Source organism: Macaca fascicularis, chromosome 7 (genome assembly GCF_037993035.2).
Source record: "Macaca fascicularis isolate 582-1 chromosome 7, T2T-MFA8v1.1".
NCBI lineage: Eukaryota > Metazoa > Chordata > Mammalia > Primates > Cercopithecidae > Macaca > Macaca fascicularis.
The window spans coordinates 140,077,993-140,093,178 of NC_088381.1; the positions used below are offsets into that span (position 1 = coordinate 140,077,993).

At 41.0% G+C, this 15,186-nt stretch overlaps 1 protein-coding gene and 1 pseudogene across 17 annotated transcripts in view; one reads left to right on the forward strand and one right to left on the reverse strand.

Moving 5' to 3' along the window:
• RGS6 (regulator of G protein signaling 6) overlaps positions 1–15,186 on the forward strand; it is a 626,146-nt gene that overhangs the window by 267,117 nt on the left and 343,843 nt on the right. The gene's annotated exons all lie outside the window — the stretch shown is intronic.
• Positions 7,384–8,152, reverse strand: LOC102130534 (peptidyl-prolyl cis-trans isomerase A pseudogene; annotated as a pseudogene).

The window sequence follows — 15,186 nt, forward strand, 5'->3', positions numbered from 1 at the left end:
ACAAATGCATACTGGAGTGAATTCATAAATTAATAGATGAATTAAGACCTCAGACTCTGGCGACAAGCAAAATTGAGTTTAAATTCCATCTTTGCTAGTTAATAGCTGTTAGTTATCTATCGCTGTATAACAAATTATCCCAAATTTAGTGGCTTAAGTTATTATCTCACAGCACTGTGGGTAAAGGATCTGGGTTTGGCTTTGCTGGGTACCAAGGCTGCAGTCATCGCGTAGCTTGGCCAGGTGGGGAAGGACCTGCTTTCAAGCTCACGCATGTGGTGGTTGGCCGGCCTCAAATCCGTCATGGTTGTTGGCTAGAGACATCAGTTCCTTGCCACCTCGTCAAAGGGCTGCTCACAACTTGGCGGCTGCTTCCCCCAGAGAGGGGAATCTGAGAGAAAGATCCAAGATGGAAGCTACAGTGTTTTTGTTTTCCCTGGGAATGTGGGGGAGGCATTGAAAATGATTTTTGTGTGAGTGATAAAATATATACAACATTATTTGTTATTGTAACCTTTCTTTTTTTTTTTTGAGACAGAGTCTTGCTGTGTCACCCAGGCTGGAGTGCAGTGGTAGGATCTTGGCTCACTGCAACCTCCGTCTCTTGATTTCAAGAGATTCTCCTGCCTCAGCCTCCCAAGTAGCTGGGACTATAAGTGTGTGCCACCACGCCTGGCTAATTTTTTGTATTTTTAGTAGATGGAGTTTTGCCATGTTGGCCAGGCTGGTCTCAAAGTCCTGACCTCCAGTGATCTGCCCACCTTGGCCTCCCAAAGTGCTGGGGTTACAGGTGTCAGCCACCACACCTGGCCTATTGTAACCATTTTTAGGTGTGCAATTCAGTGGCATTAAGTATATTCACTATGTTTTACAACCATCACCACTCTTTCTAAAACTTTTCATCACTCCAAACAGAAACTTGAAGCTACAGTGTTTTTGTAACTTCATCTCAGAAGCAACATACCACCATTCTGTGATATTCTGTTTCTTGGAATCAAGTCACCAAGTATAACTCACACTTCCACGGGGAGGGGATCCTGAAGGGCAAGAAGACCCAGGAGGAAGACATCCTAGAAGGCAATCCCAGAAGCTGCCTACCATACAAGCTATGTGACCTTAGGCAGGTTACTTCACCTCGCAAAGCCTCAGTTTCAGCCTCTGTAAAACAAGGATGATATCTTGGTCTGTTCAGGCCGCTATAACAAAATACCATAAACTGGGTGGCTTATAGACAACAGGATTTTTATTTCTCACAGTTCTAGAGGGTGAAAGGCCAAACGCAAGGCAGAGTCTGTCTGGTGAGGGCCTGCTTCTTCACAGGTGGCACCTTCTTGCTGTGTCTTCACATGATGAAAGGGGCAAGGGGTCTCTCTCAGGCATCTTTTTAAGGGCACTTATTTCATTCATGAGGGCTCTGTTCCCGTGATCTCATCACCTCCCAAAAGCCCCACCTCCTCATACCATCACCTTGGGGTTAGGATTTCAACATGTGAATTTTGGAGGGACACAAACATTCAGACTTAGCAGATGATTTTGCCGACCTCATAGTGCTGTACCTATATCCAGGGGGAGCACTCCCAAGTGTCTACTCTTCAGTATGAGATGAAATGGATGGTGCTGAACCATGATGTTTGGCCACCTTGGACTCCAGGCAGTGTTTTCCTGCACGGCTTCTCAGATCTCTGTGGTGCTTCAGCAGAGATCACGTCTTTAGATCTCTGACAGCATGAGCAGATAGAGAGCAGAGCAGAGGCAGAACTGCGGCAATACAGAATATGATTCCTACATCTTCTTCCCAGTACAATCTTTATGGGGAGCAGAGCTTCCTGTAAGGAAGGAGAAGCCTGCCCTGGACAGTGTTGAGCTCCCATGTCCTCATCGTACCTCCTCTGGGAATGGATCCATCCCTCCCTCAGTTGCTCACATTCACCACTAAGATACTATCCTTGCACCCATCATGGTTTATTCTCTTTCTTCCATGCACATTCCCAGTATCACTTTAATGTGTCCTCCGTCTTTCCTGGTGAGCTGTCCTGTGCAGTGAATAAGAAACAGTTACTTCCTCTGGAGGGCTTGCATATGATTATGCAATGTGCAAGCAGGCTGCTTTTAAAACTGGTATTTAAAAATTTTCAAAATGGTAATATCGCTTTCCATCCTTGTCCCCTCTCACAGGTCAGCCCTAAACAAGTCAGGGTCTCATTCCAAACACCAGCTCACGGATGTGTTCTGAGCCATCATATATTCCAGCCATATCTTTATACTTCTGTGGTCCTGTGGAATAGTACCAATCCAGATCCTTAATTAGCTGAAAATTAATTCAGATGATTGCACATTTAAGCCAAAGAAATAAATTCATATTGTGTACAAAGGTTTCTGGTGATGAGTATTTTGGAAAGACTATTAAAAACATTTGAAATAAAAATAGTTTCCTGGCTAATGCTCAGAAAAAAACAAAAATAATTACTGATCAGTGTTTTCTAAAGTGTGTTTTGCAGACTGAAATGCTGTTTGCCCACTGACCAAAATTACATTGGTAATCTCCAGGGTTGATAAGAATGTGGTAAAACAGTCATGGACTGTTTTCTGCTGGGAGTATAAATTGGACATGCCTCTAGGCAACCAATTTTGTAGTATTTATCAGAATTTAAAATGTATATGCCCTTTGACTAGCAATTCTACTTCTAGAAGTTAATCTTACATCATTCTTGCACATATATCCAAGGGGCTTTATTGCAGTACTGTTTATAGTAAGAAAACGTTGGAAACAACTTAAATGTATGTCTATAATAGACCAGGTAAATCAATTACAATGTGCCTCTACTCTTGAATATTGTACAACAGTTAAAATAATGAGCAGGCTTGGTACAGTGGCTTATGCCTGTCATCCCAGAACTTTGGGAGGCCAAGATAGGAGGATCTTTTGAGGCCAGGAGTTCAAGACCAACCTGGTCAATATAGTGAGACACCCATCTCTAAAAAAAATAAACAGCCAACCTGTATGTATTCACATGGAAAGATGGACATAGTATTTCGTTACCTGGAAGAAGCAAGTCCTAGAGCAATATTTTAGTATAATTACTTCTGTAGGAAAACATGTATATATATGGTATTATATATATAATTTCTATGTATATGCACAATATTGCGTGTGTGTGTGTGTGTGTATTAGTTTGTTTTCATGCTGCTGATAAAGACATACCTGAGACTGGGCAATTTACAAAAGAAAGAGGTTTAATTGAACTCACAGTTCCATATCGCTGGGGAGGCCTCACAATCATGGCGGAAGGAAAGGAGGAGCAAGTCACATCTTACATGGATGGCAGCAGGCAAAAAAAGAGAGTTTGTGCAGGGGAACGCCCGTATTTTTTTCTATTTATTTATTTTTTTTAATTATACTTTAAGTTCTAGGGTGCATGTGCACAATGTGCAGGTTTGTTACATGTGTATACATGTGTCATGTTGGTGTGCTGCACCCATTAACTCATCATTTACGTTAGGTATATCTCCTAATGCTATCCCTCCCTCCTCCCCACACCCGACAACAGGCTCCACTGTGTGATGTTCCCCACCCTTTGTCCAAGTGTTCTCATTGTTCAGTTCCCACCTATGAGTGAGAACGTGTGGCGTTTGGTTTTCTGTCCTTCAATGGTTTGCTCAGAATGGTGGTTTCCAGCTTCATCCATGTCCTTACAAAGGACATGAACTCATCTTTTTTATGGCTGCATAGTATTCCATGGTGTATATGTCCCACATTTTCTTTTTTTCTTTCTTCCTTTTTTTTTTTTGAGACGGAGTCTTGCTGTGTCTCCCAGGCTGGAGTGCAGTGGCGCAATCTCGGCTCACTGCAAGCTCCGCCTCCCCGGTTCACGCCATTCTCCCGCCTCAGCCTCCCAAGTAGCTGGGACTACAGACGCCCACCACCACGCCCGTGTCCCACATTTTCTTAATCCAGTCTATCATTGATGGACATTTGGGTTGGTTCCAAGTCTTTGCTATTGTGAACAGTGCCGTAATAAACATACGTGTGTATGTGTCTTTATAGCAGCATGATTTATAATCCTTTGGGTATATACCCAGTGATGGGATGGCTGGGTCAAATGGTATTTCTAGTTCTAGATCCTTGAGGAATCGCCACACTGTCTTCCACAATGGTTGAACTAGTTTACAGTCCCACAAACAGTGTAAAAGTGTTCCTATTTCTCCATATCCCCTCCAGCACCTGTTGTTTCCTGACTTTTTAATGATCGCCATTCTACCTGGTATGAGATGGTATCTCATTATGGTTTTGATTTGCATTTCTCTGATGACCAGTGATGACGAACATTTTTTTCATGTGTCTGTTAGCTGCATAAATGTCTTCTTTAGAGAAGTGTCTGTTCATATCCTTCACCCACTTTTTGATGGGGTTGTTTGATTTTTTCTTGTAAATTTGTTTAAGTTCTTTGTAGATTCTGTATATTAGCCCTTTGTCAGATGGGTAGATTACAAAAATTTTCTCCCATTCTGTAGGTTGCCTGTTCACTCTGATGGTAGTTTCTTTTGCTGTGCAGAAGCTCTTTAGTTTAATTAGATCCCATTTCTCAATTTTGGCTTTTGTTGCCATTGCTTTTGGTGTTTTAGACATGAAGTCCTTGGCCATGTCTATGTCCTGAATGGTATTGCCTAGGTTTTCTTCTAGGGTTTTTATGGTTTTAGGTCTGACACTTAAGTCTTTAATCCATCTCGAATTAATTTTTGTATAAGGTGTAAGGAAGGGATCCAGTTTCAGCTTTCTACGTATGGCTAGCCAGTTTTCCCAGCACCATTTATTAAATAGGGAATCCTTTCCCCATTTCTTGTTTCTGTCAGGTTTTTCAAAGATCAGATGGTTGTAGATGTGTGGTATTATTTCTGAGGCCTCTGTTCTGTTCCATTGGTCTATATCTCTGTTTTGGTACCAGTACCATGCTGTTGTGGTTACTGTAGCCTCGTAGTATAGTTTGAAGTCAGGTACTGTGATGCCTCCAGCTTTGTTCTTCTGTCTTAGGATTGTCTTGGCAATGCAGGCTCTTTTTTGGTTCCATATGAACTTTAAAGTAGTTTTTTCCAATTCTGTGAAGAAAGTCGTTGGTAACTTGATGGGGATGGCATTGAATCTATAAATTACCTTGGGCAGTATGGCCATTTTCACAATATTGATTCTTCCTAACCATGGGCATGGAATGTTCTTCCATTTGTTTGTGTCCTCTTTTATTTCATTGAGCAGTGGTTTGTAGTTCTCCTTGAAGAGGTCATTCACATCCCTTGTAAGTTGGATTCCAAGGTATTTTATTCTCTTTGAGGCAGTTGTGAATGGGAGTTCACTCATGATTTGGCTCTCTGTTTGTTTGTTATTGGTGTATAGGAATGCTTGTGATTTTTGCACATTGATTTTGTGTCCTGAGACTTTGCTGAAGTTGCTTATCAGCTTAAGGAGGTTTTGGGCTGAGATGATGGGGTTTTCTAAATATACAATCATGTCGTCTGCAAACAGGGACAATTTGACTTCCTCTTTTCCTAATTGAATACCCTTTATTTCTTTCTCCTGCCCGATTGCTCTGGCCAGAAGTTCCAACACTGTGTTGAATAGGAGTGGTGAGAGAGGGTATCCCTGTCTTATGCCAGTTTTCAAAGGGAATGCTTCCAGTTTTTGCCCATTCAGTATGATATTGGCTGTGGGTGTGTCATAAATAGCTCTGATTATTTTGAGATACATCCCATCAATACCTAATTTATTGAGAGTTTGTAACATGAAGGGCTGTTGAATTTTGTCAAAGGCCTTTTCTGCATCTATTGAGATAATCATGTGGTTTTTGTCTTTGGTTCTGTTTATATGATGGATTATGTTTATTGATTTGTGTATGTTGAACCAGCCTTGCATCCCAGGGATGAAGCCCACTTGATCATGGTGGATAAGCTTTGTGATGTGCTGCTGGATTTGGTTTGCCAGTTTTTTATTGAGGATTTTTGCATCGATGTTCATCAGGGATATAGGTCTAAAATGCTCTTTTTTTGTTGTATCTCTGCCAGACTTTGGTATCAGGATGATGCTGGCCTCATAAAATGAGATAGGGAGGATTCCCTCTTTTTCTATTGATTGGAATAGTTTCGGAAGGAATGGTACTAGCTCCTCTTTGTACCTCGGGTAGAATTCGGCTGTGAATCCATCTGGTCCTGGACCTTTTTTGCTTGTTAGGCTATTAATTATTGCCTCAATTTCAGAGCCTGTTATTGGTGTCTTCAGGGATTCAGCTTCTTCCTGGGTTAGTCTTGGGAGGGTGTATGTGTCCAGGAATTTATCCATTTCTTCTAGATTTTCTAGTTTATTTATGTAGAGGTGTTTATAGTATTCTCTGATGGCAGTTTGTATATCTGTGGGATCGGTGGTGATATCCCCTTTATCATTTTTTATTGTATCTATTTAATTCTTCTCTCTTTTCTTCTTTATTAGTCTTGCTAGCGGTCTATCAATTTTGTTGATCTTTTCAAAAAACCAGCTCCTGGATTCATTGATTTTTTTGAGGGGTTTTTTGTGTCTCTGTCTCCTTCAGTTCTGCTCTGACCTTAGTTATTTCTTGCCTTCTGCTAGCTTTTGAATGTATTTGCTCTTGCTTCTCTAGTTCTTTTAATTGTGATGTTAGGGTGTCAATTTTAGATCTTTCCTGCTTTCTCTTGTGGGCATTTAGTGCTATAAATTTCCCTCTACAGACTGCTTTAAATGTGTCCCAGCGATTCTGGTATGTTGTATCTTTGTTCTCACTGGTTTCAGAGAACATCTTTATTTCTGCCTTCATTTCGTTATGTACCCAGTAGTCATTCAGGAGCAGGTTGTTCAGGGGAAATGCCCATTTTTAAAACCATCAGATCTCATGAGACTCATTCACTATCATGAGAACAGTGCAGGAAAGACCCATCCCATAATTCAATCACCTCCCACCAGGTCCGGGTTCCTCCCATGACACGTGGGAATTGTGGGAGTTACAATTCAAGATGAGATTTGAGTGGGGGCACAGCCAAACCATATCATGTATGTGTGTATGTAATACATGTACAGTCACATAGATTTGTTTGGAAGGATACACACCAAACTGTTAATAGTGGTTATTCTTCCTCTTGAGAAAGAAATCGAATTTGCTAGAGGGTAGGAGGGTTGCTTCCTGCTTTACTGTGTATACTTGCATATTGTTTGAATTTTTTATAATTAGTATACATTGCCTCTGTAATTTATTATTAAATTATTAAATTGAAGCAACTTAAACATTACCTCTTAAACTTATAGAAATAACCTATTTATTTTTAAGCAAATTAAGAAAAAAACCCTATCTCTCTGCCCAAATATAATTACTATTAATCTTCCATACCTTTTTCTTTTTTTTTTGACAATTGTTACTTAGTTTTTATTTCATAATCATAAACTTAACTCTGCAATCCAGCTAGACATGGGAGAGAACAAGGAAAACATGGAACCCAAAGGGAACTGCAGCGAGAGCACAAAGATTCTAGGATACTGCGAGCAAATGGGGTGGAGGGGTGCTCTCCTGAGCTACAGAAGGAATGGTCTGGTAGTTAAGATAAAACACAAGTCAAACTTATTCGAGTTGTCCACAATCAGCAATGGTGATCTTCTTGCTGGTCTTGCCATTCCTGGACCCAAAGCGCTCCATGGCCTCCACAATATTCATGCCTTCTTTCACTTTGCCAAAGACCACATGCTTGCCATCCAACCACTCAGTCTTGGCAGTGCAGATGAAAAACTGGGAACCATTTGTGTTGGGTCCAGCATTTGCCATGGACAAGATGCCAGGACCTGTATGCTTTGGGATGAAGTTCTCATCTTCAAATTTCTCCCCATAGATGGACTTGCCACCAGTGCCATTGTGGCGTGTGAAGTCACCACCCTGACACATAAACCCTGGAATAATTCTGTGAAAGCAGGAACCCTTATAACCAAATCCTTTCTCTCCAGTGCTCAGAGCATGAAAATTTTCTGCTGTCTTTGGAAGCTTGTCTGCAAACAGCTCGAAGGAGACGCGGCCCAAGGGCTCGCCGTCAATGGCAGTGTCGAAGAACACGGTAGGGTTGACCATGGCTAGTAGTACAGGACTTTCCTCGGCGGCAGCGTCTGCAAAGCGGGGCCATACCTTTTTCTATAGATGTATTGTTTGTTTTTACAAATGTAATTATTCCATTTAGACCATTTTGTAAGCTGCTGCTTTTATTTCACAATATGGGATAAATGTGATTATTCCCTGAAGAGTCGGATAATAAACACATTTATGTGCCAGTAGAGATTCAATTATATTTCTGATGATTTCAATGTTATGGTTTTTAGGTACATGAGATTACTGGAAACTAGGCATTTGAAATGGGGGAGGTAAATTCGTAGTGCGATATCCTATTACCTGGCTTCTTGCTTTCATCTTGTTCATCCGTATATCTAGATGGTCCACCCTTTATGCCTAATCTCTGTCAGTGTCTTGAATAAAGTTTTCCATGGCTGCCCATTGCCCTCAAGATAAATTTCTAGTTTCCTTAGATGGATTGCAAGGCCCCTCACTTTCCAGCTCACGTTTCCTCTGGCACATCTTTGGCTAACACCTTTATCTTCAACTCCCATCAATGGCTCACCTCACCCAGGCTTATTCTTACTCCACCTTCAGATTTCAGCTCCAGTGACTCCATTTCTGATTCAGTTACTTCTGTCTTTCTCAGAGCATCTTCCTCTTCGTCCATCTCTTGTTTTTGCCACCCAATAGGTATTCTCCCTTTTCGTGACAAAATAGTTCATTGTGTGTGAGAGACTTCAGGCAAGGTTATTAAGCTCTCCACGCTTCAGGCTTATCATGGTTTATCATCTATTAATGGGATAATAATAGTACCGACCTCCTGAGATTGTTACTTGGAGGAAGTGAATGAATATCTCTCAGTGGATTAGAAGTGCCTGTGACATGATACAGGCTCTATGTGTTTGAGGCTGCAGTTGCTGTAATTGGGATCATCTCTCTTTTACTCAGTCCACCTAGTTTGGTTGAAATTGGTTCTACCCTCTGCTCTAGGGGTTGCTGAGGTAATCAGTAAATCTAATCCTTCTAGATCCTGTGATGGGTTCAGAAGAGAACACAAAACCCGATTTGAGCCAACGAGAGTCACTATGAAGACTTTACTTTCTGAGGGAGAGAAACTCTTTATCTCTAGGCATGTGCATAATGCATGCTAGGCTTACTGCTGTTGCAGCTGAGAGATTGCAGATGGGAGCCCGTCAGAGCATGGAACCTGTGGAAACCACACAGAGGCAAAAAGGCTTAGCAAAGAGAGAGAAGTCCTGTCCTGGTGATACTGGGTCGAGCCTTTTGTGAAGTGATGCCTGACCAAGCTCTTCCTCCAACTCCTCAGTCATTTGAGCCAAATTGTTGCTTAAACCACTAAGGTTTAGGTTTTCTGTCACTTACAACCCAGAGTTTCCAGAAATATATACCATGTCTTGCCAACATTATACCTTGTTATAATGGTCTTTCTATTGGTCTCTCTGCTGCATGAGACCTTAAGGTCTGTGAGGACAGGTCTGGGTCCTATTTCCCTTTGTATCTCCAGCTTCCAACATAGTGCTTGACTATATTAGATGCTAAGTATTTGTTGAATGAAAAAATGTCTCAGAGACTACCTTGACTATTTCAGCATAACTTGTTCAATGCTGCTGGTTTATCCAGGCCTAAAATTCTGCTAATCCTATCAGCAAGGCATAATAGGATGGAAAAAGAATTAATATTACTGAATGCCTGTCAGTAACTAGGTAATGTATATAATACTTTACATTATGTCATTTAATCAGAAAGCATAATTGCTCTTTCTCCCTTCCTGCTCTCTCATGATAGGTCTATTACTGTACTTCCAAGTCAGTAAAATAAGAACAATGAAATAAAAATATCAGTGAAATAAGAACAAAGGTCAGCTGTGGTGGCACACACCTGTAATCCCAGAACTTTGGGAGGCTAAGGCAGGTGGATTGCTTGAGCTCAGGAGTTTAAGACCAGCCTGGACAAAGGTGAAACCCTATTTCTGCAAAAATTAGCAGGCTATGGTGGCACACAACTGTGGTCCCAGATACTTGAGAGGCTGAGGTGGGAAGATTACTTGAGCCTAAAAGGTCGAGGCTGCAGTGAGCTGTGATTGTGCCACTGTACTCCAGCCTGGGTGACAGAGTGAAACCCTATCTCAAAAAAAAAAAAAAAATATATATATATATATATGAAAATATGTATACCTTTAGTATTTTACGAGAAAAATGAAAGGCAGATAAAAAGTATACATATTCTATTCTTTAAAAGGCAATAATCATTTGAATCTTTTGAGTTCAAAATGCTATATTTTATAAATTTTTCTTCTATTTCTTCTTAGCATTCAAGTGAGTGATTTTATTAAAATATGCCATTTTGGTAGTAAAACATTTAAATTCAAAGTCACCTTAAGTGAGTGATGTGCTTGTACCCAGCCACTTAATTAGCTGGGGGAAGTGACACAGTTGTGTATATGCAGGACAATTTCGAGGTCACTGGAAGCCCTCTCACCTCCCCATGGTGCCAACTTATTGTCCCATGCTAAATGGTAACATTCAGATTTAGGACTAGATGGCCAGGAGAAAAGCACTAAGCAGCCTTCACTCCAGAAGGATTTTTTGTGCTTGACTCCCTGACTTCTCCTTTTGTTCAGGGAGCATGCAGTAGTGAGAACACCTAAATCGTGATCCTTGTCCTCCGTCTATAAACAATTGGTATTGTTGTAGGTTAGTTTCTCAGAGCATAAGAATGAAGACTGTAGTATGGCCCGGCTCTTTCTTATGAAAGCACTCTTGATAAAACAATCTACATAAGTAGACTGACCAGTTAAATGTGGTTATTAGTCATTTAGTTTTATCTGTATAATGGTCTTATCAAGACTAATTATTGCTATATTCAGTAAATATTTAGAGAGCACCCTTTTATGGACCAAACTCTTTGCAGAATACAAAGATACCCAGGAAGTGGATCTCTTGTCTTGAAGGAGCTGAAAATTGAGTTGCGTTATCCTGGAATCACTTTTTTCCTTTAGAGTTGGAATTTTGACAGATGGAGAAAATCATCTAATAAGGTGTTCAAAAACTTGGTTGGCCCGTGTGTGGGTTGAGGATTAATTCGTTAGTGAGAGCCACAGGCAGATTGAGCACACTATTCTTAGCTCAGTAGAAGCAAGTTATTCAGAGAAGGATGAGAGATGGCAAACTCCCCCTAGTGCCTTTTTGCTGCTAGAGAGGTGAGCTTCCAGGGGCTCCTAGTTCAACTTGCTTATATTTTTTTCACTTATATTTGGTCTCCACAAGCCTTCCTTTCATCTTCAGATTTGTCCAAAGTTTAACACCTGTGTGTGTCCAATCAAGGAAGGACATGTTATCACATATGAGTATATTTAGGTGGGAAGTCTTTGAGGAAACTAAATTTTGTCTTTTGAAAGAAAGAAGAGTGTTTTATTTTTGAGTCACTTCAGGTCTTTGTCCTGACCTTTGTTAAACTCTTGTTTAAACTTGTCTCAGTGAGAATGTTTGCGGGGATGGGAGATAGCAGTTCCCATTGCATCTAATCATCTAGAAAACGAGAGACTACACCTTAACGGTGCAAATCCTTTTAGAATTGATCTGCCTGGTCTTCTGCTTTTTCCTTTCTCCACTCTGCTTTGTCTTGAATTCCCAGAAATGCCATCTTAAAACTCTTTCAAAACTGCTAACTACTCTTTCCCCTCTTTTTTCCCTACCAGTTTCTTTTTTTAACCATCATATAAAGAGACAGCTTCCAAATAGTGCTCTATAATTGAGCAATAAACAACAAACTTTTGTCTGTACGTATCCATACTACCAATCAAAATACTTAACAACAAAATATCAATAAAAAATGGCCAGTGTCACATTTTTCATCTTCTGTCAAAATCAGAACCCTCTATTTTACCATTTACTTTTAAATCTGGGGTACATAAATTCCTAAGAAAATACTAAGCATATCAAAGAAGTTCAGACAAATATATGTGAACAGAACAGTTCACTGACACTAATCTTGGCCAAAACCTAGAGTTATTCAGAAAAGATGTCCAGAGACAAATATTGGAGGTTTTGAAGAATTAGAAAAATAAGAGGAAAACCTGGATACAGAGGTATCTCAGAAGCTGAGGAAAGTGTTTTAAAAAGGAAGAAGAGGCCAACAGTGTCAGGTGCAGCTAAAATATTTAGTATAAGGAGGACTGAAAAATATATCTTGAGTTTAGAGACTTGAGGGTTATTAGTGACCTTAACAAGCATTGTTTTTGGGGAGTTATGGAGCTAGAAGTGAAACTGGTAGGTTGAGGAATGAGTGGAGGCTAACTAAGGCAGTTGAGCTGTGGGTATGGACGCTTCCTTCAAATTAGCTGTAGAGAGAGTAATAGAACAGTGGCTGTAGGAGTGGGGACTGAGGACTAGGAAATAATTTATTTTAAATGGGAGACATTTGAATAGGTTCAAAGCTTATGGGAAGGATTCAGCTGAAGACAGAGGTCCAGTAACAAGAGAGAAAACAGAATAGATGATGTTAAGTTCCCAAGATCCACAATGACTGTCAAACCCAAGAATCATCTTAGAATAGACTTGGGATACAAAGTTCAACTGCAAAAGACCCTATTTTTAGACAGCCTCTGAATTTAAGAAACAATGTCCAGCCTGGAGGAAAAAAGAAGAGGACTGAGTTACTATTTTCTCCATGTTTGATTCTAAGGAATGTAGTGTTATGTTGGATATTACATCAAGCCTTGGAAAATAAGGGAAGGGGCAGGCCATGAAGATATGTGCAATTAAAATTAGAAACTACACATAGCCAGTAAATTGATTACCAGTTAATCTAGCTTTGCCATCACCTGAGAGAGGTGATGTAGTCAGGTAGTTAGGTGTTATCTCAGGTCGGATTTCTAAATATTGAAAGCCATCACCAAAGAAGCTAACGTGGAACCAGTACATTACCTGGGGGAGAGTACCTGGAGCCATAGATGTTGGTGTGCCTGAGAAAGGTCAGAATTTTAAAAATAAAATTAGAATAGCTGTGACCAGCTGTACCCTCCAGACTCCTCAATTGCACACAGCTCCCTTTGTGTCCATTTTGAGGACTCAGCACCAAGACTTCTAAGGCATGAAGCACTGGGCAATGCTTTGGGGTTGCGACAATGCAATTATGCTAAATACTCATGTTGTCTAGTCTTATATTGATATTGATAACCTAATCAAAGATTCACTTGAGCTAAGCTGACCTTGCTGAATTGCCTGTGTTAGCCGCCAACAGTGTCAACAGAGAGGAGAGTAATGGTCAAAGTGGAGGCAGATAGTGTTATGATTTATGTGGGGCCATGAAGGCAGTGTTTTTGTCCATGGGAGCTGTGAATAGATGCTATGGGTAGCTGAATACGGTTGAGATTTTTCAAAAATTGGCAGGCATGTTACTTTGGAGGTTCTCCAGTGACACATCAGAGATTCAATAAATTATTACAGTTTTGTATTCTTGCTTTCTGTGACATCTCTCCCCTTTGTGCTTAATCATTGTTTGTTTCCCAGTATGTGTTTGTCACTATTATTAATTTTGGGAGATACAAGGAAATCCCCAAATCAGTAAATGCCCTCTAGGAGTGATTCTCTAGTCTTGTAATTGGACAGAAACCCACAACATAACCCCCTTTGTAGGCTCATGCAAGAGGAAAGGAATTCAGCTTCCTTAGTGGTGGAGTAGGCCCAGTTCCAAGGATGTCACTGGGTATCCTGTGCATCCAGAGAGGAACAGGGCAACCTCCTGACTCTTTTACATCACTTTCTGAAAGGAAAGGGAATGTTTCAAAGCAGGACCATGCACAGATACCTGACCACCTATCCCTTTTGAAAGTCCCACCTGTCATGTCTCCACACCAGTTGTATTGCATTGCCTGGGTAAAGGAGTCTAGTGGGAAGGGGTGGAGGGTAGTCCCAAGCTAGTGAGACCAGCATTCCCCTGGGTTATTTTATAGTTTCTCTTATTAATCCTAGAAGCATGGCTATGAGGCTTGTGTTAAGGAGTTTTCTCCTTGGGGAAAGATAATCTTACCAGCATCTTCGGGCTGTTTTCCTAATTATTAACACTACTCCTATATCTTCCCCACTGGGAGCTATGACGTAGACAGGTTTGCCTCTCAAGACTTTCTATGAAAGCTTTTTTGATGTTACTCCTGGGAGCTTCTGAAAGGCCAGGAAAGAGGCCTCAAGGCCACACTGTATACTAGGCTATGTCACGCACCCTTTTCTTTCCCGTGTCAAATTGCAGTCTACCCAATGCCATCCACTCAAGCAGAAGGTCCTATGGAGCACCCAGGTAACAGCACTATTTGACGGGGAGAGACGTCCCTCTTCCCAAAGACATTTACCTCATCATCACATTCTCATGAACAACATCTTGAGAGACAGTGTGTGAGGGGCAGACATTTAGATTATCATCAAGGCCATGACAGATTGGCGGCTACAGTTGTCTAAAGTTAGATAGCAAACCATTCCAGGTAGATGCAGGTTTATTCCTAAAGATCAGCAGTTTTTGGTTTTGGTGGGAATCTTTCTTAACTACAGACAGTGTTGAACCTCAGCTGAGCTCTATGCTCCTGGAAAACAGCAACAATTAAGAAATACGTCCGTACTTTTGTTCTGGGAAACAGCTCACTGCAAAGAATCACCATCCCCACATGACGACGTATGTAAGATTCACAGAGGATCCTCTTGTTTACCTATGACGAGGCCAGTCACAGGCCCTCCAAACTCCCTATCTCTGTCTCATAAATGATTAGCTGAACGTTTGCCCCCTGTGATCAGTCTGGACAAAATACTTACTAATTTGATTTGACCACTTTAATGAAGCTTCTCTCATCCCCCCACCGCCTGTAAACTTTGACTTATTCCTGAGACTAAGCAAGTGTTGGAACTGGGAACAACCCCTCCTCAATGGCCCTTCCTGAGATCCTCCATCAGCTGCAGACAAATCTTTCCTGTTCAGCTGTCACATCATCCCATGTGTGCATCCCCCAGGCCTGGTTCCTTCTAGCCTTGTTTACTCCTATTCATTAAAAAAGAAGCCCTTTCAGCCTGATCATCTGGATGTTTATAGACCT